Source organism: Balearica regulorum, chromosome 2, assembly GCF_011004875.1.
Source record: "Balearica regulorum gibbericeps isolate bBalReg1 chromosome 2, bBalReg1.pri, whole genome shotgun sequence".
In the NCBI taxonomy this organism is placed as follows: domain Eukaryota; kingdom Metazoa; phylum Chordata; class Aves; order Gruiformes; family Gruidae; genus Balearica; species Balearica regulorum.
In genome coordinates this window covers 9,696,418-9,702,600 of record NC_046185.1, presented here as the reverse complement: position 1 = coordinate 9,702,600, position 6,183 = coordinate 9,696,418, and the positions used below count along the sequence as shown (strand labels likewise).

Sequence of the window (6,183 nt, the reverse complement as noted above, 5' to 3'; positions counted from 1 at the left end):
CCGTGCTGGAGCAAGCTCCTGGCAGGACCTGTGGCCCCGTGGGGGACCCACACTGGAGCAGTCTGGTCCTGACAGTCTGCACCCCACAGGAGAGACCCAGGCTGGAGCAGTGCGTGAACTACAGCCCGTGGGAAGGACTCACATTGGAGAAGTTTGTGGAGGACTGTCTGCCGTGGGAGGGACCCCACGCTGGAGCAGGGGCAGACTGTGAGGAGTCCTCCTCCTGAGGAGGAAGGAGCAGCAGAGACAACGTGTGATGAACTGACCACAACCCCCATTCCCCATCACCCCTGTGCTGCTGGGGGTAGGAGGGAGGGAAATCAGGAGTGAAGTTGTGCCCAGGAGGAGGGGAGAGGTGAGGTGAGGTCTTTTAAGATTTGGGTTTATTTCTCATTGCTGTACTCTGTTTTGCTTGGTAATAGATTATTTTTTTTCTAAGTTGAGTCTGTTTTGCCTGTGACAGTAAATGGTAAACAACCTCTCCCTGTCCTTATCTTGACCCACAAGTCTTTTGTTACATTTTCTCTCCCCGTCCAGCTGAGAAGGGCAGTGACAGAGCGGCTTTGGTGGCACCTGGCCTCCAGCCCGGGTCAACCCACCACAATGCCACAGAAGCATTTGAAAGAGGCCTTTTTGTAACATTGTGAAAGATTTTAATAAGGTCCTGAAGAAGAACCTCTAGCTCCAGATGACCTGCATTTTTCTTCACAGAATTTTGACACATCGTATGTTTGGTATTAAAAGTCTATTTTGTCTTGGAACCACACATTTTAATGATGCATACAAAACATTGCACACTTGTAGTACAAATACAGCACACAGTTAACGATTTCCCAGATAGACACGATTTTCATCAGCCAATTCTATCCAATTATCTGAACAATAAAACCATTTTAGTGGGAGGAAATAGATGACTGCTATTAGAGTAACCTAGTTATCCTTCCATAAATTAAAAGTAAGGATACCACATGATATTGCAATAGTTACAACAGGATATACTACTTCTAGGAGTCCTTGGAGATAAAAGTAGAGATTTTCACTTACTTGGTTCCATTCTTCTGATGATTCAAAACATTATAGATTAAAGTCTATACTCAAAAATAAAAACCTGCATTCAAAACCCGTTCATGTGACAAACAAGGAATGGTGCTTCCCACTGCTACACCTATTTGCTTTCCTCTCCATATACCAGCAGGTTGTAAACAACACTAGAGGAAGCAATGAGTTGTTTCTCCTTTTCTGTCCTCCACGCGAAAACACCACGATAACTTCTAAACAAGGCAACAAAAGATTCAGGTACTTTAAGAGCATGATGCAACTACCTTTTACTCACTGATCCATTTACAATTTAAATAACTGTATAACCATGTGCAGGGCACCCTTGGAATGACTAGAAGGCAAATAGTTGGGAAGAGATTCCTGCAGTCTATACTTGTAAAATCTATCCAGCTACTTTGCATGAAAGGCATTAAATATGGTACTCACAATTTATGCATGAGTACTACCAATACCGTATAACAACTTCTGCATCTTTTTTGTTGTTTGTGAATGAAAGGCCAGGATGAAAATTAATTATTTCCTCTTGGAAAACTCAGCAAGAAATGGAAATTAGCAAACCTAAAGCCTGTGCTTAGTCCTGTCTACATCTGCACTGCAACATCTTGTGAATGAAATCGTCGTTCTGCTAAAGTCAAAGGAGTATCTTTCAGCAGGATCATGATTTCTTCCTATTTACAGCCTTAGATTACAGGAAGAGCATCTCAAAACCTAAAATATCAAGGATTTAAAAAATTAACTGCTGTTATTGCTGCAGGAGTTGGGAACCAGGTTTGAGGATCAGGCACAGCAATTCCTTTCATCAATGACTTTTTGCTGGGAGAAAGGAGGCACATTATTATTTTAACTCAACTAGAATTGTTTGTATGTTTTATTTTCTGCAATACTATGAGGATTTGAATTTAGAAGATTAAAAATACATGCAAGCTCTCTTGCTTCACAAACTTTGAAGTGGAAAGTAGTTCATGTAATGCAAAATAAAGTTTTTATTCCTCAGAAACAACTTGTTGTTGTCATGAAAGTCATTTCTTCTGCAGGCTATTTCAAAAAAATAAAGCAAATATCTCTTTCACTCTTTCTTTAGAAGGACTTTCATAAAGCCAGCATAAAATAGAAGCAATTGCAATACATAAGCAATTTAGACATACTTGTTTAATCTCAGTAATTACCTATTCAGTAGAGACAGGATTGACTAGAAAGGGCTATAGATATTTTTCTATTTAAAACTTTAAAGAGTTTCCTCAGATGTGCTAAACGCAGTATAAATGTTGTATCTGTTCTTCTGTCAAAATCATACCAAGATAAAGGACAAAATATGGTCGAGCAACAGACCATATTTTCTACGTAGCAGCCACAGCAGATGAATGACCCTGAGCTAAACTTTATTCCTTCACATGAATACAATCCTGCTTACTTCAGTGAACTTCCATAAGGCAAGGTGATGTCAGAAACGGGCCCTGACAGTGATTTTTCTTAATAGCACTTCTTGAAGTGGTTTTAGCAGCCAGAAATATCGAAAACCTGCATTTTAACAGTCCATTCTCTTTATATTTTGTATGTGTTTTGGGTTTTTTTTAGTCAGATTCCATACTATTTAAATACATGCTCACTCCTTCACTGTCTCATTGGGCATCCTGATTACCTTGGAAAAGTCAGATGAATTTGAGAATCCCACCTGCTCGCAGAGAGCAGAGATAAGGTTCAGTGGATTAAGATGTACGTGGCAGGACATGGCACTTGGCTGTGCGAATTCTAGATTACTTTGGGCAAAATTAATAACTTCCAGTGCCTAAAGAAAAAAAGAATATGAATAACAGATAGCATCAGGCTACTTTACTGACAGCAGTAACCTAGCTTTGGGAAGGGAAAAAACAAAATTATGCAAAAGTTGGGAAATACTCTCTAATGTATGTCTCTGGTGATGGTGGCTTTTTTCCAGCTTTTCAGCTCTGTGGGCAAAATTCAGCTTGATGGCAGTGGCAGTGTGGGTGGCAAATGGTTAAGAGGAAAGAGGAGATGACTGAAGAAAAACATGAGAAATACATGCAGGGGCTGGGAAGACCAAGGGGCTGTGGGGAAAGCAGGTGAATTTGGGTGGCCTTTTGGTGAGGGATACTGAGTGATGGCAGCATGGCACTGGAAGAATCTGATAGAGAAGGGCACAGGACATTTGCCTCCACTTACCCTCCTCCTCTCCCACCATCTCCCATACTTACTCTCCCTCCTCTTACTTAGTTCCCCTGAACTACAGGACTCCCCACCCCTCTCATAACCCACAAATCCTATCTTCCCCTTAGCAACTACTTACATTTTTTCACCTTTTTCCAGGAAAGAAGCAACAACATCCACTCTTCTCCCCCCATGTTGCTGCAGAGGGATGAATAAAGGAAAAGACAGATTTTAGACCTAGGAGACAGGACTGGAGTGGGAAACCACTGGAGATACTGGAAGTGAGTGGGTGGATAGGTATTGGCAGTGACTGTTTCTGCAAGGAGCCATTTCGTATAGCAGTAGCAATTGCCCTTCTAGTCAAATACTCCAGAAAAAAACAAGTTTTCTGCAGTGCAAACTCTGTATCCCAAGCCTTAATCTCTCCATGCCTCGGTTCAAATGAGGTAAAAGTGTCTCATCTACTTATCTCAAAAAGGTGCTGTGTAAAGCAAATTAACACATTACATTTTGTGAGGAACTCAGATAAGTATCGATGAACATTAAGGCAAAAGTCCACAAAGAAATTAAGTTTCAAAAGCAAAATCTGAAGAGGTAACAAACTGGGACACACATTGAACAGCGATGAGCAAACAAATTAGCAAATAGTTCCTCATTTGGTAAACGCTAATTGGTATGTACCTAAAATGTGGCAGAAGTCCAAGTGAAAGCAAACGCACATGATCAGGTACCTGCACTGCAAAACTCTGTGCTTGAATCTGAGGGAACAAATTAAGTAGGCATACGCCACCTCCTGGTATTTCTTAAATAGAACTCAGCGCTTTATTTATGCATTTCCCACATTGTAAATTTGCAGAAAAGCACAGATCTGACATATATGCCAAATAATTATGACTGGAAAAAATAGAAAAAAATGATGCATCTATTTTGTTATTTTCAAAATGAAATCTACCCGAGGTTTTGCTCCATATAGTATCATTTCAATATTGACCTAAAAAGACAGAATGGGTTTTAACATTACAAACCAGCTGAACAAAAAAAAAATTGGATTTATCTGAAGTCAGAGAGGAAGGAATTATTTTTTCTTAAAAGAAGTGAAAGTATGTGAGCTAATCCACATAATTTGTTAGCTCCTCTATCCCCAGTATTTAAAATACTTAATAATTTACCTCCCTACCATTTCCTATTACAAGGTAACAGATTTTCATATTGTAATTTTATGCCTATTTTCCCTAAACATATTCCTGCCTGATTTTTTTGTTTATTTTCTGTATTTGCTTGGAAGTATTTTTAACATCCTAAAACAGTAGTCCAACTGGCATTAAGTCAGCACAACTCAATTAATTTCAGATTAATCCTGCCAGTTCATGCAAGCTGAGAATCTGGCCCACTGTGATAGGAAATTAAGTCTTTTTTTTCTCAGTGGAGGTTCTCACCCACAGGCCTTTTAGAAGCTTATTTGGTTATTTTAATGGATGTCACATGTCTTTCTCCAAAAGTTATGAACAGGAAAAACATAAATAAATTTTTTCTGTGGTTAGTGGAAGTAGTGAAACCTGATTTCCCATGGGTTTGCATCCCACGTACCTGTACCTCCACGGCAATAATCCCAACTCCTCTCTTATTTTCATCATGACCTCATTCATGCCCTAATACTTTTAGTAGCCCCTCCACATTCCCTCACTGCCATCTAGGATGAAAGAAGTATGTGTCAGGCCTGGCTTGGTGTTGTACCTGTGCTGCCTGTTGTTGGTTGTATCTGTAGCTCGTACGCACAGCATGCCTGAGCAGCATGAAAAACTGTTGAGTTGATGTGATGCCTTTTTCTCTCAGTGAGGTCACTAATTCAGTTTCCTTTGCCTAACCTTTTAGAGATTTTCACAAAACCTCCAGAACTGTTTTACCTGTGAGACTTCTATTTGTGTCTATCTGTGGCTGAAACTGGCCTGTTGGTTCCCGAGTTATTAGGGACTGACCAGTGGCATTGAAAAAAAAAACAAAAACCAAAAATAAATTGCATGGAACATAATGTGCATTATTTGTTATCAGTACTTTAAATGACACAGAATAAATATTCTTTGCAGCAAAACTGGAGCACATTCATTCTTTTCTAGAGGGTTTTAATAGATTCTCAAAAAAAAATCTAGCTGAAACTGAAAATAGAAGGGAATAATTAAATTCTATTTTTGATGTTATGGTAATCAAAAATTTTGATAGGAGGAAGAGAACGCTTCAAGTGAAGATATACAGAATACGCTGAGGTGCCTCAGCAGCTCATGGAATGGATTGGGAACTTGACTAATACGTAATGTCACTGATTTGGAGTGTGAAAACCTGCAGTGTGATCAGTTGGGACCCATACACATAGCTAGGTCTCTTCTCAGGTAACACTTCAAGAAATCGGAGTTTCACGGACACTATTTGAGATGTCACATTGCCACCCACTCTGTATTGGTGAAAGTTCTGTACTTCATTCCCCTTCTGCCTCCAGCTGGACAAGTTAAATTTTAATAACAAAGAACTCATTTAAATATGGTATTATAAACCCGTTTACTTTATAGAAACACTACCAACCCTAAAAATAAAATCTATCAAAATTGCTCCAATCTGCCAGAAAAATTATAACCGGAGACACTCCTGATGCCAGAGGAAAGGATGAAAAGTATGTAATCCAATGCAATAAGAATATCTCCGTTTCTCTTTGAATAAACTTCTTGTAAAGTCTCTTTGACTTTAGGACAATTAATGACTTAAGAATAAAGCATATGTGAATCATAAACTATTGTTATCAAATATATACATGAGTGTATATGTACATCATATGAGAACTTTTCTTACACACTTGAGGATTCTAGAACACTGACATCTTTAATTTTGATGTGGAATTTATTCTCCAAGTATATATGGCCATAGTTTTGAAAAGTATTTGGGCATTTTGGATGCAACTTTAAGATTCTT

At 39.0% G+C, this 6,183-nt stretch overlaps 1 long non-coding RNA gene across 1 annotated transcript; it reads right to left on the bottom strand.

The window, feature by feature from the left end:
* Positions 1–760: 760 nt before the first annotated feature.
* Positions 761–5,218, bottom strand: LOC142600704 (uncharacterized). Its single transcript, XR_012834263.1, has 3 exons — positions 5,130–5,218; positions 3,365–3,423; positions 761–2,845 (listed from the first exon to the last, which is right to left on the bottom strand). It is a non-coding gene; the product is annotated as an uncharacterized LOC142600704 (long non-coding RNA).
* Between the last annotated feature and the right edge of the window lie 965 nt (positions 5,219–6,183).